Consider the following 26,164-nt stretch of genomic DNA (forward strand, 5'->3'; position numbering starts at 1 on the left):
ATTGCTTCTGGTCCTTCCACAGAGTTTGGTTCCAGCTGTATCCTTTGTCACCGGTATGACCAAGAACTTGTCATCTGACCTTTCAATAAGGCTTCGTTTTCCTCAGTGCAAAATGGGGTCCGTATCTGCCTCAAAGGATTGTTGGAAGGATCAAATAAAAAGCTTATCTTAACACTCACACTGGACGTCACCTAGCCAATCACCATCTATTATTGCCTGGCACAATTCATATTCAGGTTCAATGAAGCAGATCGGTCAACTTTTTATTATTTTAACCACTAACCCGATCAGCATTGACAGATCTCATTAACTGGAACATGTTTGAATAATCATACAGGAAGACCTACAAATAATTAGAACTCTTTCCAGCTTGTATTTTGACTTGCCTTTAGTTACCCTCATGATGGATGGGTATTAGTCACTTGCTGCTGTGCCATCAGCCCACAGTTTTTGTTTTCAGTGGGAGTGCCCAGTAAAATAGTTAACATCAACTTAACTGCAGTTTGACAAACCACAGAGTCGTTTCAATAAACACACAGTGTGCTGAGCTGTGTGCACTTAGGAATGGGTGAATGTTGACCAAGAAGATCCTATTTGGGGGTCCACCTCATCATAAGGCAGGCACAGTCTTCCCCTGAAATCATGGAGCAGTTGCAATTACTCAAAGCTTCACCTTAAATAGAAATACACCTGCCAGAGGCGAGAGGATGGGAAGGACTCACAGCAGGTAGGAGCAGACCACGATTCAAGCGACAGGAGGAAACAGGCCCTTCTGAGGTGGTCCTTGCTCATTTTTGCTGAAATTTTCCCAAAGACCGTGCTGCTCAGGATTGTGCAAGAGGACCAATGATTACTATGAGAAGCAAAATATTCTTCTTTACAAAAGCTTTCCAGAGGGATTAGAATGTTTATGACACTTGGAGACTAGCCAAGCCAGTGTAAATTCCAGCACAGCATGGAGAAGTGATCAAGTTTACAACCTGTGGTCTATACACTGGGCAAGCATGCCAGATAGCTCCCCGAGAGTGGCATTACCTGGAAAGCTCTTCGGAGGAGTCTACAAGGGACAGATGATTCCTTGTCTACAGTCACCTCTCTAGGGAAGAATCCCTGCTTTAACCAGCTGTGCAACCTCAGGAAACCTCCCCCAGAAAGACGTCTGAGGGCTTCACCTTGGAGTGCAGCTAACCCAAGAAGTAACTGCTATCCACCCCGCTCTTTCCAGCCTCATCTCCGGCTCCAGAAGTTGGTGCCTACTCACCTGGGTGGACAAGACCCTTATAGCAGCAAGAAACAGAAATACAGCTCCCATCAGCATAGGCCAAATACAAATTTATTGATTCAATGAAAGAAAAGAGTTGACTCGGGAAAAGAAGACTCTCAATCAAATGAGAGAATACAAGCCCAAGCTCCTCCCTCATGGTGTGAGTGCGCAGTGAGCATTTCTCTGAAGACGGAGACTGCTGTGCTGGGCATGCAGAACCATAGATGTCTACCCCTACATTCAGTAACTTCCCACAAGGAATCTTGATGCATAGCAGTATCGGTGCTTTGGATCAGGCCCACTGCCTGCTCTGGTAAATAAAGTTTTATTGCATACAGCCAAGTGCATTCATTTACGCATGATCTATGGCTGTTTTTGCCCGGCAATGGCAGACTTAAATAGTTTGCTATAAAGATCGTGGTGTCGACAAAGCCTGGGTCTACTGGCTGACTCTTCCCAGAAAAAATGTGCTCACTCCTGCTCTAACTAATTCTCTCAGAGATTATCTCGACTTAAAATCTGGCTTGAGTAAATCCAAAATGGTTACAGGTTTGACAAACCTTTCCAGTCCCTAAATGTTTTCTTTGAAAGAAAATTGGTTGTGTATTTATTCCTGTACGTTCCCTGAGACATCTACTTGTTTATACCCCCTATTTTGAACGGCTAAAACCATGAGGCTCCACATTTACATTTTTAAACTTGTTTTGTATTTGGTAGGTTTGATCATGTATGAACCCCAAATAAATAGGCTTCCCATCACCCTAAGTAGGTAAGAGTCATGCGTATTATTGTTAGAATTCCCCACTTCAACTCTTTTTTTTCCCTTTAAATAATCAACTAATCTCAAATGATAAACAGATTTAAAAAAAGGTCCTTTCATACATTTAAATCTCTTGCAAAATCCATAAAGTCTGGACAAGATTTGACTGAAACAAATGTTTTTATTCTTGCTGATTTAATTATTACTGATTAAAATAGATCTTATTTTTCCCTGGGACTTGTCTACAACTCAAGATTTCAAAAGGGACTGGTCCTAAAGATGCTGCAAGGGACTTCCTTTCAGTCTACGTTTTCTCTCTGTAATTGCTAAAATTGCCCGGCAATCAAACTGGACTATTAGTTCATGAGAATTCTTGTGGGTTTTGTAACGAGCCCGATAGTCCATGCCCCATTTCTTCTTACTTGTCCTCATATTCTATGACTTAACGAGAAAACAGAGGGAGGTAAAAAAAAAATAATAATAATAATACAAAATAAAATAATAAATTAAATTATATAGGAAGAACATTCTATCCTTTTTTGCCTGTAAAAATTTTCTTGATGCTATAGTTTAGGTGATTAATGATTTTTATACAATGGTAAAACTTAACTTGAAAAAGCTACTTCAAAAACAACCAAGTAATGAGCAAACACATTTGTTGAGGGCCTGCTATATTCAAGCAAAGCACTGTTTGGGATAGTGGTGGTTATAAGAATGTCTAACACAACATCATCCCTCAACGAGCTCCCAATCTACAAGGAAGATAAACAGACAGATACACCCCAAATCACACTTTGATGGAGGAATGGAAAAGTGCTATGGGAACGCAGTGACAAGAACAATGAATTCAAAGTAGGAAGGAGGAAGGTGCTTAGAAAATGTTCCCCGGGGAGCACGCGTTGGAATTCAATCTTACAACCTCTGATATGTGTGTGAAAGGGTGTGATGAGAGCTCTGGTTTACTGTACTTCGAGGAGAGATAATACCGTGAACAAAGGCAAAGAGGTGTGTGTTCCCCTTTTAATCGCCTACCGTATTGCATTGGAAATTACTTGTTCATGGGTCTGCCTCTGCCACCAAATTTTCAGTCCCTAAGAAGGGGCCACATCTTCTCTATCACCTGTGAGGCTAGACCTTCCCATGTAGGTGCCCCTTGAATTCAGCAATCCTGAATTGACCCTGTTATTCAATCTGTTTCTTATTTAACTCATTTCAGTTGTAATTCACGTTTTCCAAAATTCAAACTTAAAAAAAAAACACTGTAAATTCTAATCCTTGCTTAAATCTCATCAGTTTACAGGGACCCTATATTTATCCCCTCGGTTCCTCAGTTTCCTAATCTACCAATTGGGAAGGGGGGCAGGGTACACTGCGGAGGAAGAGTAATAACACATTACAAAGATCACGATAAATGAGACAGTACCTATCATGATAACATACCTAACTCCATGTTAGACGCAGTAGCTAATTAATTTGCCTTCATTTCTTTTCTCTTAAAATGAAGGGCAGTAAATTGGTTTTCCACATGCTCAATAGTAACATAGAATTTTCTAAAACTGTCCCAGGGACCTCTTTCCCCTGTGAGCCCTTTTGAAAGTATTCCATAGTTGAATGCATTTGGGGACGTTGGTACCATAGCCCCCTCCTGACCGGTTATAGGGCACATGAGCATATTAAAGGCTCAAGTAAATCTTAAAGTAAACAAGTCTGTTTAGCTTTATTTATTCCAATGTCCTTCAAACTTATTTGATCACAGACTTCTTCCCCATGATACTTGATACATGACAGCATTCATCAAGACATACTTTATGAACTCAGGTCTAAAGAGGACATTCTTGGCTCACCACCATCATTCTACCGCCCACGTCCCAAATATTCTTGCCCTTATTCACATGTTATTGCATAAGGAGACATCTCAGGAAGGTAATTTTTTTGATTGTTCGTTTGTTTTGTTTGTTTCCTGGCTCCGAATAGCTAGCTGTTTTCCTAAGTCATGTGTCCTGTTTTCTTAAGCATGACTTAAATAGTCCTCCTTCCACTAATATTGAGCGTTTTTTTAAACCAAAGCAAAGTAATTAAGGACCATGTAATTTTAAGGTTTATAGTTTTTCTCTCTCTCTCTCTTAAATCTGCACTATTTGGGTTTATGTATTTATTTTTAATGCAAAGATTTAAAAAAGCTCCAGGAAAATCTCCTTAATGACCCACACCACCCATGGCTATCTGGGCTTCTCATTTCGACCCCCTGCCACTGTCACTGAAACCGACCCAACACTGTTATCATTTGTCATTCAGCACTCGCTAATGTGTCTATGTGAGGTTCAGCCCTCTTTCACCAGTGTTTCCCTTTTTACTTATTTTACTTTCGCTATTATCCACTAGTCCCAGCCTGAGGATATTTTCATCTTGCAAAAAAAAAAATATGCATAATAATGATGCCTCTCCTCTTGCATTGTGAAATCAGAAAATTAGAAATATCTCTTTCATAAGCTCAAAACTCTAGGTAAAAACAATGCCAGAAAGCTTTAATGAAAAGTAGCAAAAAAAAAACAATAGTAAATTAGCCCAAAATGTACAAATGTATGTTTGAAAGTTTGGAAAATACTTTCACCTTCTCGTTTCCCTGCTAGTGTTCCACACAGGATTCTAAGTCCCCCAGCACTGAGGTAACATCCAACTTATCTTTTTACCCCCAGGACTTAGGGTAGTGTCTTGTGCACGGGGTATTTGTTCCCAAATATTATTTACTAACTGAACTTAATTTTTTCTTATTTTTCGTTAATGTTTATTTATTTTTGAAAGAGACAGCGAGAGAGTAGGGGAGGGGAAGAGAGAGAGGGAGACACAGAATCTGAAGCAGGTTCCAGGCTCGGAACTGTCAGCACAGAACCCAACGCGAGGCCCGAACTCACGGACCACGAGATCATGACCTGAGCCGAAGTCGGATGCCCCAACCGACTGAGCCACCCAGGCGCCCCTGAAGAGCAATGAATTCTAATTTTATATCAACTCTCTGAGTCTTTACATGAGCAGAATCTGACTAAATCAGTAGGGAAAAAAAAAACAAAACAAAACAAAAAAAACCAAAGTGGCCCATATGCCCTGAGACTCAAATCATTTTTAATACTTAAACACCCAAAGAAAAAGACAAAGAACGTTTACCTTTGTGTTAGAAATTCTCTCCGTTTGAGGAATAACATCTTGATTATCCAGAACTTACAACTGGGTGTTAGCTTGCTCTTCTGGGCTTCAGGACAAAAGGGTGGGAAAGCGGGAAAGAAAAGACAGGAGGAGAGAGGAAGATGGAGAGAGAGGGAAGAAGGGAGGGAAGTAGGGAGAGGGAATGAGGAAGCCAAGGACAAAAGAATGAAGGAAGGAAAGGAAGGGGCTGGGATCCAGGTTGCTTACTTACTTCAAACAACTTTGACAGTTTGTTCCCGAGCGAGTCTAAGTTAGGTTGAACTCCCATCGGTCTTCCTCAAGCTTCAGTATTGCATAGTCACCTTCAAAAGGGAAAATTTTGATGATGAACTTACCTTTACCCTTAATCCATTATCAACAAAATTCAACAGGGAATGCCAAAATAAAATAAGTAGAGGAAATAATATCAATGAAGTTTTCAATCTTGCACTTACATTTGCTTCTGCAGTTATTGCTACTGAACTTTTACAAGTTTCCTTGTCAAACACAAGCAAGAAAGATCCGCAGGGGACATTTCCTCACAGTCTGAGCCTCGTGAATACGGCGCTGACTGCCTCTGCGGCTCTTTTCACTTGAACGTCTGTCCTATTTGCCAAGGGAAGGCCCGAAACTCCCATTCCTTCTCTCTAATCAGTTATGGTAAAACCATCTTTTGCCTGGCATTCCATGATAATTTTGCCTCCACATAGCCAAAAGAGTTTATTTATGTAATAAGTCACCTCCTATTATTTTCTTCATTACTCTGTAACAAAGAGTGCTCAATTTCACTTTTATGGTGTCCAATCAAAATCTCAATTTCTTGACTAATTTAAGAACATTTCTGTCATTATGGCAGAATGCCATAGCTGGCAAAAGAGGGATGTCTTGGGGCGCCTGGGTGGCTCAGTCGGTTGAGTGTCGGACTTCGGCTCAGGTCACGATCTCACAGCTTGTGAGTTCGAGCCCCCCAATCAGGCTCTGTGCTGACAGCTCGGAGCCTGGCGCTTCTTCAGATTCTGTGCCTCCCTCTCTCTCTGCCCCTCCCCCACTCGCATTCTGTCTCTGTCTCTCTCAAAAATAAATAAACATTTAAATAATAATAATAATAATAATAAAGAGGGATGTCTTGGTGGGTCAATCGGTCTAAGTACCCAACTCTTGCTTTTGGCTCAGGTCATGATCTCAGGGTTTGTGGTTTCGAGCCCCACATCAGGCTCTGTGCTAACGGTGCAGAGCCTGCTTGGGATTCTCTCTCTCTCCCTCTCTCTCTGCCCCTCCCCTGCTCATTCTCTCTCTCTCTCTCTCTCTCTCTCTCTCTCTCTCTCAAAATAAATAAAAAATAATTTTAAAAGATTACTTAAAAAAACTAGCAAATGAAATTCATCTTAATGACTACTTTGACACAATGCTGTTTTGACATTAGACTGGACAAAGAACATTAAGAATTAAATATTGAGGCACCTGGGTGACTCAGTCGGTTGGGCATCCAACTTCAGCTGAGGTCATGATCTCACAGCTCATGAGTTCAAGCCCCACATCAGGCTCTGTGCTGACAGCTCAGAGCCTGGAGCCTGCTTTGGATTCTGTGTCTCCCTCTCTCTCTCTCTCTACCCTCCTCCGCTCATGTTTTGTCTCTGTCTCAAAAATAAATAAACATTAAAAAAAATTTTTTTTAAAAAGAATTAAATATTAAGTCCTTAGATGATCCTTCAGCATTGATACTAGGAACCCAAATGGAGACCCTGAATCTATACAGCAGTGTTTAGGTTATCTGGCCCACAATACATGTACGTTGTTTAATTCAGTGAAGTGAAAATACAAAATGAAAAAAAAAAAAGTTCTCATAGAATTTGTACACACTGAATAAAACAGAATATTCCAATTTGGAAAAAAAATACTTTTATAGATCTACTGTCTTGAACATTAAATTTATCTTTAAAATAATGATCCTTATATTTTTTGGACATTTCAATTATCAGAGCAACTCTTGATTAAACTGGCTTTATTTTCCAAGATAGAGTTTGGGGGTAAGAGGTTGGTTGATTTTTAAGTTTTTATCAAATAATTTAATTAAAGATGTGTTCCCCCTTAAACTGTTGCTTATTTTTTTTTTGATTCTTTAAGTTTATTTATTTATTTTGAGAGAGAGAGAGAGAGTGGGAGGAGCAGAGAGAGGAAGAGAGAGAGTCCTAAGTAGACCCTGCAGTGTCAGCGTAGATCCTAGATGCCAGGCTTGAACCATTAAACCATGAGATCATGACCTGAGCCAAAACCAAGAATTGGAGGCTTAACCCACTGAGCCACCCAGACTGTTCAAAATATTGTTTCATCTGAAATTTTAGTTTATCAACACTCTCCACTTGTCAAGAGTTTTGTTTTCTTTTTTCCCCTAGGGGTTTCCAGTTGCCAAGACTTGTAATTCAGTTTCTAAGTAGTAAAAGCATCCATCCAAGACCTGATAACAAGAGAGCTCATTGTAACATGTGTAACATTTTCTGTAATTATTTTGTTCTTCTTGTAATAGTTTTTTTTTTAAATCAGTTTGTAACTAATAGAATTTCTTTCTCTCCCTCTTTTTTTTTTTTTTTTTTTGATGACTAAAAATTTTCCTTTAAAAGTCATATTCCTTAAGGGTTTTATATTGCTGAACATTTCCTTTTTGTTTCCAACTTGGATGTTTCAGTTGGTGGTGTAATCATTCTTTAAGGAAACTATCACTTTATCTAAACATGTCATCATTCAAAATGTCCCTGTCGTTTCAATACACAAAGGACTGAGAGTAGAACAAAATATCAATATGCAGTGAAAGAACTATGTGAGTATTTGGAATCTGGTTTTCCGTTGCAGGAAAAGCAAGTCTGCTATCCAGAACACCACCCAGATAGTATCAAATCACATTAACTAACCATGTGGACCCATTCCAAAAAACCAATTTCAGAGTTACTGGGTTTTCTGACTTTGAACAAGATAATGTCATTTCTATTGAAACGATTCACTGAAATTCAAATTTAATGCAGCCTGGACTATGGTCATTACCCATAACTACCTACAGTTATCTTGCCTTATGAGATCTAGCATAATTTCTGTTTTTCTCTGATATGACCAACTTTCCTTTCTGGGATGTTAATTTATAGGAAATGGTATATTTAGAAATAAATATGAAAATATCCTTGAGGCATGAAAAACTTGCTCCTCTTGAAGGTTTTCTGGCTTGGTGGTACTGGGTTGGTTTGTTTTCTTCTTATTCCCAGAGTTAACACAAATCAGCAGTTTGTAACGCCCTAATTGCAACCAAGACCAAAAACTTAATGCCAATAATACCAATAAAGCAACTTGAAGAAAATCATTAAATACTAGGCTAGCTATTAATGATGATAATCATAATAATGGTATTTTATGCCTCTGTAGTGCCTTTACTCTGAGCATCTCAGAGGACTTTATGGATAAATGCTTTGATCTTACCCAAATAAATCTGACTTTTCATTTATATGCACTTCTGTAAAGTTGCTTCAAATCTCAACATTAATCAAAAACACGGAATCTCTCAATTTTAACATTTCAACACTTAGCTTATTTAAAGAATACCTGTGCCTTTTTGACGTTCTAGAAACAGCTTGCTTCCTGGGAATTGATTATAGGTGTTATCAGAGTTAAACATCTATTATTGCAAGAGGTACCAGAATAAATATAGATATTTGCATCTCTTCTAGGTCAGGAATAGAAATTCTAATGACTTAGAAAAGCAAATCTTGGATAAATTTGTCTGATCTCAGTAAAATGTGGGCATTTCATTGTTGCTGTTTTTCCAACGTGAATATCTGAGTAGGAGAATTCTTTGTATTTTTAAAAAAATACACACACACACACACACACACAAACTCCTTGGGTTTAATGGTGGTCTGCCATATTGTAAGATACTCCAGAAGTGAGAGTACTCTATGAATAATACTTCTTCCTTTGCTCTATGTGGATCTTTCCTGAGAGAAAAGGGCAGCTTCGACCAAAGGGTACATTTTGCTCTGTGGTAAAAGCATAAAGTAGCTAATGGTCTCCTGATAGAATCTATACTCAACTTCCCCAGGTTCACTCATGAGCAATCCCCAACATTTGGCTTGGTCATTTAGCCAATGTTACATAAACAACAACAAACCCCAGTACCCAGTAGGATTACTGAAAGCACTAAAAGAGTTAAAGACTGAGGAAGTTCCTAACATGACGCCAGGCATCTATGACTGCTTATGAAGCAGGGGCATGATCCCACTGAAAATTAAATTAAAACAAAACAAAACAGAACAGAAAACAGACTGAAATAATAACAGAAAATTCAATTGCTATCTTACAACCAGGTCTCTTAACCTGGGGTCCATGAATAGCCACCTCTCTAGATAGCTTATAAGCAAAATTGGAGATAAATCTGTACGTGGGAATTCTTCCAGAGTCTATCCCTGTCATCAGAGATTCCGAAGAGTCCCTGACCCAACAGAGTTCAGATACCACTGCCTTACAGTGATAATAGTGTTGTCAATAGCAGTGACAGCATGACAGGAAAACCTTCTCCCTCCTTCCCTACCCACCACACCCTCACACATTCACTACAGGGGAGAAAAAAAGTTTTATAAATTGGAATACTTGATAATTTCGTGACTGATGCTGATACTTTCCTGGTGTTTTTTATTTGTAAATGAAAGTGTGAAGTCCATGAACCCTGCACTACTGGTCTCCCATTATCTGGACACACTAGCTTGATTGATGTGTTCTCTTTCTCCTTTTCTTCCTCTTCTACTCTTCTTATCTGTATATCCCCTTCCACTAATTTTTGGATACACAGAAGTCAAAATGTGGACATGCAGCTAGATGGTGACGCACAGTGTATGTGAATCCCAGTGCCTGGGGTTTGTGGAGTAGCTTTTAGTTTTAAAGCATTCACTGTGAGGTAGGGTATGATTCATTTGCATTTTGCAGATCAGAAAATGGAGCTCTGAGTGGTTAAATGAGTTGTCCAATTGTAGTCATCTAGTACAAGACAGAGTCAGGGCCCAACCCTGCGAAGTCCGAATTCAAAATCTTATTCCTCCAACTGAGACCACTTTTCCCAAAGGGACACAGCCTGGCTGTCTTCCCCCACAATACTCCATAAAAAAGCATTTCAAAATCAAATGCATCCTAATTAACATGGCTCTGAATTGGAAGATATAGAAGGTCTGAAAGACAACAACAACAACAACAACAAAACAATCGTTCAACTTTCTTACCCCACACGTGACCGGAAGACCCCACATAAAACAAAAGTACCAAATGATGCCGAACTACACCAGTCTGTGTCTTTGAAAGTAACCCCTCACAATGGAGAGTTGGGGCAGGCAATAACTTTTTACCCCATTTCCCCTAACCACCAACCCAAAACGTGTGTATTCTGAGTGAATTAGCCGCCACATGGAGGAGTTTTCTCTCATCTACCTGCTTTAGCTTATCAAAGTGTTTAGACCACATCGCTCTGGACCCAAATCCCCTCCTTAGCGTCAGTCCTCTCCTTGATGCTGATCTCCCCAAGGCTATTTTTCTACTACAGCCAAACCTACTATATTTTTTGCCAAATCCGTCTGTCTAAAATACAGGCCAGGTGACATTAGCCCCCTGCTCAAAAACGCTTTATTGATGGTGACCCTACTACAGAATACTATCGAAGGCTTCTATAATCTGGCCTCAAGCCACCTTTTTTTTTTTTTTTAATTTTTTTTTTCAACGTTTATTTATTTTTGGGACAGAGAGAGATAGAGCATGAACGGGGGAGGGGCAGAGAGAGAGGGAGACACAGAATTGGAAACAGGCTCCAGGCTCTGAGCCATCAGCCCAGAGCCCGACGCGGGGCTCGAACTCACGGACCGCGAGATCGTGACCTGGCTGAAGTCGGACGCTTAACCGACTGCGCCACCCAGGCGCCCCTCAAGCCACCTTTTCAATTTTGTCTTTCTATCCTGCCACACTGAAGATGGCAATTCATCATCATGTACCCCCCAGGCACATGTGTTCATTCAACGACTAGTTGTTGAATACCTACCGTGTACATGGACTCTGTTAAGCTCCAGGAATATCACAGGCAGTGGTTCCTGACCTCATAGAGCTCATGGCTAAGTGGAGAAGACAGGCAATAAACAAGAAAATAACTGAACTGTGGGAAGGATTTCTAAGGAAAAAACATGATTCCTGAATACAGAAATGGGGATGGGACTTGTGGAAGAGAGAAAAGGATCTAGTCAAATAAGATAGTTGGGGACTACAATAGCTGAAGGTACAACATTCAAATAAGAGGAAGTCATCCTTGCAAACGAGCCTTCCAGATTGAGGGACCAGCATGTATGAAGAGCCTAAGATGGGAAAGAGCTTGCAGAATGGGCAAGAGGCCTGTCTGAATGGAGAGCAAGGGACCGGATTATAGCCTCCAATGAGGCAAAGTCTACATCATGGAGGTCCTTAGACCCATGGAGAGAATTCGTTTTTTTACCCAGTGTAATAGTTTTAAGCAGAGAAGTGCCACAATCGGATTAATATTTTTTTAAAAATCAAAGAGACATTGATAACCAAGATAAGCCTCTGTCTTCAAAGGGAACTATTCTATTTTCATAGAATAGTAATCATGCTGAAAAGCAGGAATTCTGAAGTATAGGGGAAAAAATGATACAGGCTGTTGTACGAGTATGTGTTTACTTCAGGTTTTCTGCTAATACTTAAAAAATGAGACTAGAAAATTTTCGAAGATCCATTTCAGGCTTGAAACAATCCAAAGCCTATCCAGCCTCGAAGTATGATCTTGCATATTCTGTATGGAGACAAGGTGAAAGTCAGAGCTTTTAGGCACAACTTCAACTCTTTGGGCCCAAATCTATTGTAGGGGTCTGGGGGTAGGGGCAGGAATAGATTGTAAATACATTATACAGAATACATTACAAACCAAGCTCAGCCTGAATTTCAGAGCATGCAAACTCATGGTATTCCTAAGTAAATTCCATATATAAAATTAGCTAACACCTAAGGACATCTACCGTCTAAGAAAAGTCAGCAGAACCCCCTTAAATATCAAAAAGAGGAAGCCCACAGCATTCCCACCAATTTTGAGTAAAATCTGCCCGAGCTAGGATCAAATCCTTTATATGTTTACAGCCTGTCTCACATTAGAGATGCTTTTTTCTCTTTTTCAAGTCTGATGTAATCTTTCTTTCTTTCTTTCTTTCTTTTTTTTTTTTTTTTTTTGACAAAACTGTGGAGTAAACCCTAGGAAAAACGTGCTATAGAAGCACGTTAACACCTAAGCAGGCGGTAGCATTGCCCCCTGAAGAATCTGGCCTTGTTTGCAGACCATTGAGGCCCTTTGAGGTTGTACATCGGCTTGCTCGCAGTTGGGCCTGAATTGTCACACCGCTGAAGACACAGCACGAGGTGTCTAACCCTTCTCTGGGACTGCTGTGTGGGCCGATGTCAACACCGCTGGCCTTGCTGCCTGGATTCTACATGATTTTCACTATTGACCCTCCAGTTCCTGTGGCTCTGAATCAATAACTTTTTGTTACTGAAGCTTCCCTTAAAAACACATGAGCAAGGTTAGAACGAGAGAGTGTGCTTTTTCTGTGTCTCAGAATGTCCTTGTTCCCCCGGTAGACCATGGATCCGGGACGTGGCTGTGAATGTTGGCGTGTGTGGAAACGGAAAAAGCAAACCTTCCCCACAACAGCTTAACGTGAATTACAAAATGCACGAATCCAGAGCCCCGGCTTATCATTTGTGGTCTCTCTCGTGGCCAGTTCCAAATCTGCCTGAGGGGGGTCCCAGCAGCAGGCCCCCCAGCACCGTCCCCAAGGGAGTCACCTGCGATATAGTGATTAAGCGGTGTTTCTGGGGCTTTCTTCATGATGCTGACAGAGGATGTGACCCCCACTTAACTTCCTAACCTTTTCTTTTGATCAGATTCCCAGGTAGCTATAGCAATTCCAAACTGCAGCCCGTTGAGTTTGAAGATAGTACGAATAAGCCTCCGCAGCTGTGGCAGTATTGAAAGAAATTATTTCTTACCAGGCACGATGGGCTGCTTGGAACAGCCTCATAAGGCTTGACTAACAGTCTGGAGGCTGTGTTGGTGCAATACAGCTCTCGGTATAAAATAACACCCACCCAGCACAATTTGCTTAGAATCTTGCTCAATGATTACTTGCGGCAGAAGTCATTAAAGTGACTCTGAGGACGGGGCGCCTGGGTGGCTCAGTCGGCTCAGCGTCCAACCTCAACTCAGGTCATGATCTGGCAGTCCGTGAGTTTGAGCCCCGCGTCAGGCTCTGTGCTGACAGTTCAGAGCCTGGAGCCTGTTTCTGATTCTGTGTCTCCCTCTCTCTCTCTGACCGTCCCCCGTTCATGCTCTGTCTCTCTCTGTCTCAAAAGTAAATAAACGGTTAAAAAAAAAAAAAATTAAAAGAAAAAAGCGACTCTTGAGGAAATCCATTTAAAAACTGATGCCACCTTGGGGCGCCTGGGTGGCGCAGTCGGTTAAGCGTCCAACTTCAGCCAGGTCACGATCTCGCGGTCCGTGAGTTCGAGCCCCGCGTCAGGCTCTGGGCTGATGGCTCAGAGCCTGGAGCCTGTTTCCGATTCTGTGTCTCCCTCTCTCTCTGCCCCTCCCCCGTTCATGCTCTGTCTCTCTCTGTCCCAAAAATAAATAAACGTTGAAAAAAAAATTAAAAAAAAAAAACTGATGCCACCTTTTTAGGCCATGGTAAAGAATTTTCTCTAGCTTTGAAAGAGCTGGACTCCTTTCAAGTGCTATCGTCTCTGCCTGATACACCAAGCGGCTTGTGGTCGGTCAGGGAGCTCCAGGCGGCACCTGCTATATGCGCTGCTTAGGAGCAATCCATCCGAGGAGACCATACTTCCCAGAGCAGTGATGTTGCTGCTTCTACATATAAAAACCACAAAGCAACATCAGAGGCTTATCTTCCTTAGGAAACCACATAAAGATGGGCTGTGCTGTTTTCTAAGTGGAAAAAACAAACAGAACTATGGAAACGCAAGTTATCGAGAGCTAATGGGATTAGGAAAACAGATACCTTAAGTAATCAAGATGAATTCATTAATTTCAAAAATGTCCTTTGTTGAACATTGGTGAGCCTGTGTTTTAAGAATGTAATACTTCGGTTCTTTCATACAGATACTTGGCAGAAGATAAGGCTTTATATTTCCAACATTCTTTCTCTGGAGCCTGGCTGCTTAGGCGGAATCCTGGCTCTGTCACTTTTTAGTTGTTAAATTTAAGTCCCAAAGTTCACTATATCTGAGTTTCTTCTATGAGCTTGGGGGCAATTTTAAGAATCTCATAGTACTGATGGGAAGGTTAAATAAGTTAATGTACATAGAAAGTTAGAATGCTATGTGGCCCACCACAGGAAGAGCCGAATAATTTTAAAGTTCCTCTTGCTGCTATCCATTGCCTTCTTCTTCTTCTTCTTCTTCTTCTTCTTCTTCTTCTTCTTTTTCTTCTTCTTCATCTTCATCATCATCATCATCATCATCTCTGTCTTCTTGGTGAATTCCCACAACAAAACAGTAAGGAGCTATGGGCAACGTGTTCTAATATAAAAATAAAAGAAACTAAGGCCCTTGAGGGAATGAATAACTGTATGAATAAATATTTAAATATTTAATTTTTTTTTATTTTTAAAAAGTGCTTTTTTATTGATTTATTTTTTAAGTATAATTTTTTTTCAACGTTTTTATTTATTTTTGGGACAGAGAGACAGAGCATGAATGGGGGAGGGGCAGAGAGAGAGGGAGACACAGAATCGGAAACAGGCTCCAGGCTCCGAGCCATCAGCCTAGAGCCTGACGCGGAGCTCGAACTCACGGACCGCGAGATCGTGACCTGGCTGAAGTCGGACGCTTAACCGACTGCGCCACCCAGGCGCCCCTATTTTTTAAGTATAATTTATTGTCAAGTTAGCTGACATGCAGTGTATACAGTGTGCTCTTGGTTTTTGGAATAGATTCCCAGGATTCGTCGCTTACATACAATATCCAGTGCTCATCCCAACAACTGCCCTCCTCCATGCCCATCATCCATTTCCCCCTCTCCCCCGCCCCTCCCACCAACCCTCAGTTTGCTCTCTGTATTTAAGAGAGGTTTGCCTCCCTCTCTGTTTGAAACTACTTTTTCCCCTTCCCTTCCCGCATGGTCTTCCGTTAAGTTTCTCAAATTCCACATGAGTGAAAACATATGATATCTGTCTTTCTCTGAATGATTTAGTTCACTCAGCCTAATACCTTCCAGTTCCATCCATGCTGTTGCAAATGGCAAGATTTCATTCTTTTTCATTGCCAAGTAGTATTCCGTTCTATGTATAAACCATGTCTTCTTTATCCATTCTTCAGTTGGTGGACATTTGGGCTCTTTCCAAAATCTGGCTATTGTTGAAACATTGGGGTACCTGTGCTCTATGAAACAGCACTCCTGTGTCCTTTGGATAAATTTCTAGTAGTGCTATTGCTGGGTCATAGGGTAGTTCTATTTTTAATTTTTTGAGGAACCTCCATACTGTTTTCCAGAGCAGCTGCACTAGTTTGCATTCCTACCAACAGTGCAAGAGGGTTCCCATTTCTCCACATCCTCGCCAACATTGATTGCTTCCTGAGTTGTTACTTTTAGCCACTCTGACCAGTGTGAGGTGGTATCTCAATGAGGTTTTGATGATGATGTGATGTTGAGCATGTGTCTGTTAACCATCTGTATGTCTTCTTTGGAAAAGTGTCTGTTCATGTCTTCTGCTCATTTCTCCACTGGATTACTTGTTTTGGGGGTGTCGAGTTTGATTAAGTTCTTTATAGATTTTGTATATACTAATCCTTTATCTGATATGTCACTTGCAAATATCTTCTCCCATTCCATCAGTTGCCTTTTAGTTTTGTTGATTGTTTCCTCTGCAGTGCAGAAGTTTTTATCTTGATGGGGTCCCAATAGTTCATTTTTCCTTCTATTTCCCTTGCCTTCGGAGATGTGTCGAGTCAGAAGCTGCTGCGGCTGAGATCAAAGAGGTTGTTGCCTGTTTTCTCCTCTAGAGTTTTGATGGTTTCCTGTCTCACATTTAGGCCTTTCATCCATTTTGAGTTTATGTTTCTGTATGGTGTAAGAAAGTGGTCCAGGTTCATTCTTCTGCATGTTCTGTCCAGTTCTCCCAGCACTATTTGCTAAAGAGACTGTCTTTTTTTTTTCCATTGGATACTCTTTCTTGCTTTGTCAAAGATTAGTTGGCCTTACATTTGTGGGTCTATTTCTGGGTTCTCTATTCTATTCCATTGGTCTGTGTGTCTTTTTGTGTCAATACCATACTGTCTTGATGATTACAGCTTTGTAGTAGGGGCTAAAGTCTGGGATCATGATGCCTCCTGCCTTGGTTTTCTTTTTCAACATTTCTTTGTCTATTTGGGGTCTTTTGTGGTTCCATACAAATTTTAGGATTGTTTGTTCTAGCTCTGAGAAGATAAATATTTTTTTTTAAATAAGACTTTCCAGGGGTGCCTGGGTGGCTCAGTCGGTTGAGCATCCAACTTCAGCTCAGGTCATGATCTCATGGTCCATGAGTTCGAGCCCTGCGTTGGACTCCATGCTGACAGCTCAGAGCCTGGAACCTGCTTCAGATTCTGTGTCTCCCTCTCTCTCTGCCCCTCCCCCCACTCATGCTCTGTCTCTGTCTCTGTCTCTCTCTCTCTCAAAAATAAACATTAAAAAAAATCAGACTTTCCAGGGGTGCCTGAGTGGTTGAGTCGGTTAAGTGTCTGACTCTTGATTTTGGCTCAGGTCCTGATCTCATGGTTCATGAGCTGGAGCCCTGCATCGGGCTCCAAGCTGGCAGTGGGAGCCTGCTTGAGATTCACTATCTCTTGCTCTCTGTCTCTGCCCCTCTGGTTCTCTCTCTCTCTCTCTCTCTCTCTCTCTCTCTCTTTCTCACTCACTCAAAATACATAAACTTTAAAAAGTAAAAAATAAAAATTAAATTAAATTAAATTAAATTAAATTAAATTAAATACTTTCCAACTAATAACAGCAGAGCCATGACTAGAATTCTCAGCCCTTTCCAATGACAGCACCACTCAGAACCTGCTCCAGAGAGTGGACACCAACCACCTCAGTGTGCGTTTACTATAGCCCTGTACCATTTTCTTGAATCATTGGTTGCAAATTCCACACCCCCTGCAAGGTGTCTCTTTTCTTCTCACCGTCTCGTGAAGGCATTAGGTGTTGTAGGATAAAGTCATAGCCAGTAATTTCTCTTGATCCCTGGATATGTATCCCTAGGTCTTATACTCATATTCACCTCTTTTAAATTACAAAGCAGTTGATACACAAATTGCTTCCATTCCCTCTCTCAAAAAGTAAATTTCTTCCTATTTGCTGGGGATGACTCCTCCTCCTCTTCTTCTGTCTCTCTTCCTCCTTCCCTCCCTCCCTCTAAATTTCTATAGATTTCTGTTTCATCAGTTAATCTCCTTTTCTAAAGTATCCTCAGATTATTTCTGCTCCCTCCTGCATCTTTTTTACTTTAAAGAAGAAAAGATCTTCCCTCTCATGTCAAATCTTTACTTTCCATTGTGACTTTTCATTAAGGGTCCGTAGTCTCTCTCTGCTCACTCCCATATCCTATAATCTAGTGCATATGTTTGTCAAGCTTATTGGGATTTCTTGCTCGAAAGTCACCGGGAAGCCACTTACTATTGTATCTAGCGCCCTTTTCTCAGCCCTCACTCCCTTCCTCACTCAAGAAGTGACACCCAGGTAGGGTGGGGGTATCTCTCTCTGCACACTCTCCCTTGGAGCTCATTGCCTCAATGCCATTCTCATTGTCCTCACAACCTTCCCTCAGGCTTCTCTGTTGTCTTTGTTTTCTTACCTGACTTTTAACTTTTTTTCAATTAAAAAATGTCTGTCTTCAAGCCCTAGTCACCATCCCTCCTTTATTTACTTACCTGTATTATGGATCTATTAAATTCCATCCTCTCACTAAAAGCTCTTCACCTTCTAATGATGTCCCTATTTCATGTATTGGTCATGGGTGACTCTCAAGAGATTGGAAGTAAAAATGGCCTGCGATTCGATCTGAGCTTTGCCATTTACTATATCATTCGGGGAGAAGCTTCCTAACTTCTTGGAACTTCAGCACATCCTCCATAACATGGGCTTGAGATGAGGAAATTATAAGTGCATACAGTGCCATCCTGTAAAGGGGATCATGGGAAGTGACCCGCTGCCCACTCCGGAGTCCCACCCCACCACACACATCCCTTCCCCGCTTGAGGATTCCAGCACTGAAATCAGTACCAGACTTGAATCCTTCCCAAGCCCCATCTCCCAGACCCAGTTTGTCAAGTCCACCTGCTTAACCCTCCTTCCTGTGGGTTTTCTTTCCACCTCCAGAACACAGCCTCATGGTTCACTGCTGGCTTGTCAACACAGTCTTCTCTCTAGTTCCACCACCTCCAGTTTCTCCCAACTTTCAATCCACCCTGGACAATGGCACCGGATAATAAATATTCCAACACACTGCTCAAAACAATTACTTTCCTAGGGTGCCTGGGTGGCTCAGTCAGTTGAGTGACTGACTCTTGATTTTGGCTCAGGTCATGATCTCACGGTTTGTGAGTTTGAGCCCCACATTGGGCTCCACGCTGACAGCAAGGAGCCTGATTGGGATTCTCTCTCTCCCCCTCTCTCTGTGTTCCTCTGCTGATTGTGCTCACTCTGTCTCTGTCTCTCTCTCAAAAACAAATAAATACTAAAAAATTATTACTTTCCCAAGGCAACCCACCTAATGAGTAGGACACAGATTTGAGCCCAATCTACTCCTGAGTCTATATTCATAACCACAAGCCTGTGCTATCTCCGTATCAATGCTTGGACTTGAAATTCAAAATCCTTCATGATCTGACCCCCTCTACCTATTCAAGCTTTCCTTCTGCCAGACCTATATATCAGTATTTGATTTACTTGCACTTCCTAACATAAGCTTTCTTTATCCTTCAGGATTCTTTCAGCTATGAGTAACAAAACACTAACTCAAGTGGCTTAAACAGTAAGGGGATTTATTATCTCATGTAACAAGTCCAGAGCTGGAATAGTTCCAGAAGCATTTGATATCACATTTGAACAATAATCCTAAGACCCAGATTTCCTCCATCTTCCCTCCACTTTGCTCTATTCAACATGATCTCATGTGAACTCTCTTTGTGGTTCCAAGATGGTACCTCAGTTCTAGAAAGCACGGATACAACCATATCCAATAAAAGTAAAGACAGCAGCTATACGGTGCACCATGATTTGAGTGAAGAATCTTTTCCCATACCCCACACCTGTACCCCAGCCTTTCCCACCAGACTTCCCTTGACATTTCATTGGCCAGAGCTTTATCACCATCACCGAATAATTTGTAAACAAACCACCATGAAGCCAGATACATTTAGAGGCCTCCAACACTTGTGAGATATGTCCACAGTGAAAATTACATTGTACATCCCAACTCACTACATGCATAAACACATTTCATAATTCATATATAAAATGCAAATGAAAGTTTTACAAAATAAAATACATCCTTACTATGTGATGCGTTCAGATATTTTCTATTTTATTTTATTCTCTAAACTACTCTACTCCTTTAATCAAAAACAAACAAAAAACCCACTAAATTGGTTTTGCAGCTCCCTAGTAGACTGACTGTTACCTGCACTTCAAAAAACACTGGCTTCTACTAATGAGAATTTACTCAAGTATTGTCAGAGAGAGGTGAACTCAAGAATATCATCGAGTCAGTATGGTGAAAGGGGAAATGACTCTTTTAAAGACAGCCAATCCTTTCTCATTTTTGTGTGTCTTAGATTATATATTTATCATTTGCCCACACATACGACACCCCTCACGCAACATTCATTTGCTAACATTGGGATGTTTCAAACTTGGGCTGCTTCAACGCACTGCTGAAAAGGCTGGGGTTTTTATTTAGAATTTTGAAAAACTGACATCCCGCGGTAGTTTGTAAGTCACAGAAAATAAATCAAGCATTTTTTTTTTAATTTCAAGATCTAGTTTCTTTTGATGATACAAGTAGGGTAAAAGGTCATGGGAGTTCAATTAATTTACTTTAAAATGTTCCTTTTAAATGATGCCCAAGGAATAAATCACCAAAGATTAATCTGGAAAAACCGAGTCTCTCCCTCTTGTTTGGGATGTCTTAAGATCTGAGAACAGCTGGCCCCATCTCTGTTCTCTCTTCTCCTGATTCATCTTGCCCGTGATCCCAGGGAGAGGTCACCCTGGGGCCCTAAATAATATGAGCCTGCACACAGAGACTGCCACTTTCTCCCTGCAACTACCTTACCCTTAAGAACCCTGCCAAGCTCAGCAAAGGCTTTAAAGGAACTGGGCTTTGTACCCAGATCTGCTTTTCACCCACTGTGCCTGGCTCTTCACACATCCATGATCATTTATATTTTTACAGTAACACCTTGGTGTGTCCAAGGTTCCTGAGCATCTGTTAGGAATAAAACATGGTGCAAGGCTACAGGGAACCCCACATGGATAAGCCATGATGCCTATTCTTAAGTGACTTGGAATCGAACACAGGGCCTAATCCTGCAAACAGCTATCTAAACAGAAATTTAATAGTGGAAGTTTCCAAGAAGGGATGTTCGCTAACATTTGGGGAGTGCCAAGAGCCAGATACGGAGTTAGGCCATTTATTTAAACTACCCTCATCAAAAAGCTATACCTCTTTTGCAGTATTATCATCTCTGTTTTGCAGATGAGGAAACTGAGGCTCAGAGAATCCTAGTAACTTTTCCAGTGGCACATGATTAGTAAGCAGTGAAGCCCAAGGGCAGAGATCCTTTAGATTCCAACGTTTAGTGTTTTCTCTGGCATTTTCTCTGAGTCCACAGGCAAAAGAGAATTTTACCCAGAGGAAAGGAAGGCATATTTGAAATGTGCTTTGAAAAAGAAAGATGTGTTTCCCAGTGATAGGGGGCAGTGCGGGGTGCTGGGTACAGAAGGCAAGGCTTCAATGAGTTTTGCAGGCTGGCAAGGGCAGGTTGGGTTCAGGGGATGCTAAACAGTGCAGGTTGGTTGCTATGTGAGGTGTGAGAGACCTCACAAAAGAAAGCAAATCTAGAAAAGTTGCTAAATTCAATTCCCCCAGTTTTTATACTCCAGTAGACATTGCCAAAGGAGGAAGGGCCTTCTGCAGCTTAACTGTTTAGATTGTAAGTCAGGGGGCTGGGGGGCATACTGGAAGGGCCATACAGAACAGGAACCTGATGTTGTATTCCTTCACAATGCTCAGAACAAGAGCTCGGTGCTTTGCAGCTAGGAGGTAAACTGTACTTTACCTCACATGAATGAACGACAGACAAACAAAGGAGGTTTTCCTGCTCTCTCTTGCCATGTTGTTTAAGAGGTGGGTCAGGGTGGGGTGCCTGAGTGGCTCAATCGGCTAAGCATTGGACTTCAGCTCAGGTCATGATCTCATGGTTTGTGAGTTCGAGCCCCACGTTGGGCTCTGTGCTGACAGCTCAGAGCCTGGAGCCTGCCTCAGATTCTGTGTCTCCGTCTCTCTCTGCCTCTCCCCCGCTCACACTCTGTCTCTGAAAAATAAAGAAACATTTAAAAAAAAAAAAAAAGAAAGAGAAGAAATGGGTCAGGGTGTGCTGTTGGACAATGGGGACAGGGACAGGGACTGACAGAGCAGAACTCAGGGCAAGCTTGACTCGTCCCTCTATACCAGCCTCCAGGTGAGTGAGCTAAACAATATGGCCTTTCACTGCTTCTCTGGTTTGGCAGAAGTGATGTGCTGGAGGGCAGAAAGTATTCAAGAGAGAACAGACAGAAGGTAGAAGAGGCAAACGTCCTACAGGATTGGCAGTAGGATCTCCATAGCCAATAACCCCCTGGCTCATGCTACCATACCTCTGAGCCACATTTTTTTTACACAACAGCCTGGTATTTTCCTTTGGATGAAGGAAGAAAGAAACCTAAAATTCTGGCTGTGGGTTACTTTCTGCCTTGTGGGTTAGGTGACAAGGAGGTGACACTGGTGTGGAAATTTAGCCGCATGGTGCACCACAGTTGGGAAGCAGCTTTGTGCCAAAGCTCGGTTTCAAAGACTTTGCAAGTTGTTAATATATAAATTCCAAGCAGGAAGAGGCTCCAATGTGTGGCAGAACAGTTTTGCAAGTTTAGTTGGCTCGGCTTTACAGCCAGATAAAAATGGGCCCCCTTGAAGCCACAGTCACAACCTGAGCAAGTGAAGCCCAAACTGTGAGGGCAGTGAGGCGAAAAGGGACACAAAGGGGACACAAGAGATGGAGGGAACGTCAAACTTAGAGATACACCTGCTTCTGATACGGTGAAGGCCCTGAATGCTTAATAAATGGTCATGGTAATGGCAGTAGCAGGAGTTACAGTCACATTAAACAGGAAGTTGCTGGTGCCAGTTTCTGTTAATAATGCTCAGTGACACCTTCCATTGGCCTTTATCTGCCAATCACGATGCAGGATGAAGGCATGCTGGCTACATTTAAGGTAGCAGAGGTTAGGGGGAAAATCTCAGAGATTTTCACGCTAGTGTTACCCAATAATTAGAAACACAGATATCGGATGCCGTGGCCTTGGACGAGTGTCACAAGGTTTGTGACTCTGATCTCATGAATAGGATGACTCCAGGTGCACCACAGTAAGTATTCTGGGTTTAATCCTGCAGCGATGTCCTTTTAAGAAGTATTACAATCTGGGGGCACCTGGGTGGCTCAGTCAGTTAAGCATCTGACTTCAGCCCAAGTCATGATCTTGTGGTTTGTGAGCTGGTGCCCTGCCTCGGGTGAACTGAGCCCAGCTTGGGGTGATCCCGGCTTCTCTCTCTCTCTCTCTCTCTCTCTCTCTCTCTCTCTGCCTTTTGCTCACTTGTGCCCTCTCTCTCTCTCTCAAAAAAGAAAAGGCACAGTAAATCTGGAAGAGCATGGTAATAGCCAGTATAGGACCCTTGTGTTGAGTTACCATGTAGCCGAAACTGTCACATGCTCACCTGCAGAGAAGTAAAATGTCAATTTCAACTTGCAGTGAGGGAAAACGTTCAGTTCGTAAAAGTCACATAGGGTCTTCCAAGGTTGTTAAGGTGAACGTATATTACTTTATTAAGATACAGCGCCGTATTAATTGACACATTTGTTCATAAAGCAGGAGATATTTTCATTTACATCAAAACAATGAAACTAACATTAAAAACTGTTTTGAAATCAAAAGAATCCAGTGTCAGAGGCTAAGTGCACCCATGTGGTCCATAAACACTTATGCCCTTTCTATCTTCTCCTTTTCTCATGTCATCTTCAAGATGATGTTGATCTTTAAGCTGTAGACCTACACTAAACTCTGGGGAACACAGCACAACAGTCTCCCCCTTCCCCCCCTCCCCGCCCCCCCCTTTGTCTGTCTCTTTCTCCCTCTACCTGACATCATAACTACACACACAAATGCATTCCCAGGCGTAGTCAAATTAAACATAACAAGAAAGCAGATTTCTCGAAAAGTCTAAATTCTAAGATGAAGAATTTGATATGCTTCCAACTTAGGTCCATAGGAAAAGGTTTGAGTTCTTTCAATTTTGTTTTGCTTCTGGACAGGGAAAGTTCAGGATATTTATTATATGTTGGATGAAACTCACTGTTACTCACTTGCAAATCTAGTAACACTAGATTGAGGCATTTGCTGAAACTCTTTCTGCCATCAGTAACCTGCCACCAGTAACAAAATCTTCACCAGTCTGTCCTAGGCTATATTTAAGTGAAGAAATGTTACAGCTACAAAGGGATGATCTTGTGACTTCTGTAAAAATAAAATGAGGTGACGGACCCCTGGGTGGCTCAGTGGGTGAAGCATCCGACTCTTGACCTCGGCTCAGGTCGTGAACTTCCAGTTCATGGGATTGAGCCCTGCCTCAGGCCCTGTGCTGACAGTGCGGAGCCTGCTTGGGATTCTCTCTCTCCCCCTCTCTCTGCCCCTCCCCTGCTCTCTCTCTCTCTCACACATTAAATAAACATTTAAAAATAAATAAAACGAGATGGAATTTTTCTCTCGTAAGCTGAGCTGATGCCAAGCTGCAATGCCTGGTTTCTGGACTGTGGTTTGTAGGACATGTTATCTTAACAGAAGGCCAGTAAATGTAGACACAGAGGATGCTATTTGAAGTCTTTGTAGTGTCTAAACTTTGAAAGGGATGCTCTTCTGGATGAATTGGTTGATCTGCCTTGCTTCACAGGTAAGGAAACTCCAGCCTCAAATACTATTTTTTTTTGAGACAGAGAGAAAGAGAGAGCATACACTCGAGTTGGGGAAAGGCAGAAGGAGAGAGAGAGACAGAATCTTAAGCAGACTCGACACTCAGCGAGGAGCCTGATGCGGGGCTCGATCCCACAACCCTGGGAACATGACCTTATGTCACCATGATGCAGAAAAACAAAGTAAAATTTGTCACTGTGAAATAATGGAACTCTCGTCTGAAAAAGGTAAAGACGTTTGCAATAGAGTAGATACACTTTGCTGTGTCAGGCATCAGGCACCATGCTTGTGGGAGCTTCTCCGATTGTGTCAGAGTCCCTTCTGCACCCATTCCCACCTCTGCCCTCAGGTGCTTCTCGTCCTCTCCTCTGCAGTGGCGTCTCCTAGTTCTTTATTTACTCATGCGTGGTTTCGTAGGCTATATTTGTAAGCTTATTTTCTTTACCACCTGTTAAAGTCATCAAGAACATAATAGTTTAAAAAATAAATTTGTTAAATGAATAGTGAATAAAGAATATATATATATATAAATTTATTTTTCTATGTCAAAACAACAAGGATAATAGTCCAGTCTAAATACTATGCTATAATATGTGTTAAATGCTTCATATAGGGCACTTAACCTTGTCAAGTTATATAGTAGTAGCTCGATGATATCTATTGAATGCCTACTCAGTCTTCTGTCGAAAAGTGTTATCTTTCCACATGCTAATGATTTCACTTTTAGTATTCATTGATTAAGAAGACATAAATGGATGGATGGATTTTCAGATGCTGACCTTACAACTCCACAATCTCCCAAGGGTCCCTAGCCCATGGGTTGGAGATCTCACGAACTTTAGATTGTTCCAACATCTAGAATGAGACTTACGATCCGTTGTGAGAGTCACTACAATGGAGCAAAGCACTCGCAAACATGAGCAAAGGCAAAGGTCTGAGAGCTAGAGAGAAAGAGACAGGAGAGGAACAAACAGCAGATCTCCATTCCTTTTTTGTCTTACTGAAAAGTTTAAGGGCAGAGTAGCTTCACGCAAGGCTGGATCCAGGAACTAAAAAAATACAAAATAAAAAGTCACCAAGACTCAGTTTTTCCCTACCTCTGGTTTTCTCTGAAGAACTATTGTCAATCAGGCTCTCTCCTCATGATGTAAAGAAGGTTAGCTGAAGCTCAATATAATAACTACTGCAGAAAGTGAGGGTCTTTTCCCCAGTGGTTCCCACAAAATCTCATGAGTGGCAGCAGGTGTATATGTTCTAAATCTGATCCACTCACTGCGGCCAAGAGGATACAATGTGTGGATGGACAGGCATGGTTTACACGTGGGATGACGAGCCATTCGGTTTTGCTTGAGACTGTGTTGGCTTTACAGTTGCAAGTCCTGTGTCCCAGAAAACCCTTGGGTAAATCAGGATGGTTGGTCACCCAGCTTTCATACAGGGGACTGAGGATGGGATTATTTCTGAGCTACAGGGGTTGAGAACGTGCATAATGGCAGGGAAAACGTTGCCTACACCCACATGTGAACTCTAGCTCTGTGCTAAATACAGCGGTTACAAGTGCACATTGTTGGCCTGAAATGCAGTAATCTACATCATAGTCAAAAGTAGGTCT

At 41.7% G+C, this 26,164-nt stretch overlaps 1 long non-coding RNA gene across 4 annotated transcripts in view; it reads right to left on the reverse strand.

Moving 5' to 3' along the window:
* Positions 1 to 24,771: 24,771 nt before the first annotated feature.
* LOC121029925 (uncharacterized) overlaps positions 24,772 to 26,164 on the reverse strand; it is a 34,952-nt gene continuing 33,559 nt past the window's right edge. For all 4 annotated transcript variants that reach the window (XR_005789982.1, XR_005789980.1, XR_005789981.1 and 1 more), the window contains one exon: positions 24,772 to 25,000. This is a non-coding gene — a long non-coding RNA (uncharacterized LOC121029925). The remainder of the gene's footprint in view (positions 25,001 to 26,164) is intronic.

The sequence above is a fragment of the Herpailurus yagouaroundi genome, unplaced genomic scaffold (genome assembly GCF_014898765.1).
Source record: "Herpailurus yagouaroundi ecotype Mexico unplaced genomic scaffold, PumYag 139, whole genome shotgun sequence".
NCBI lineage: Eukaryota > Metazoa > Chordata > Mammalia > Carnivora > Felidae > Herpailurus > Herpailurus yagouaroundi.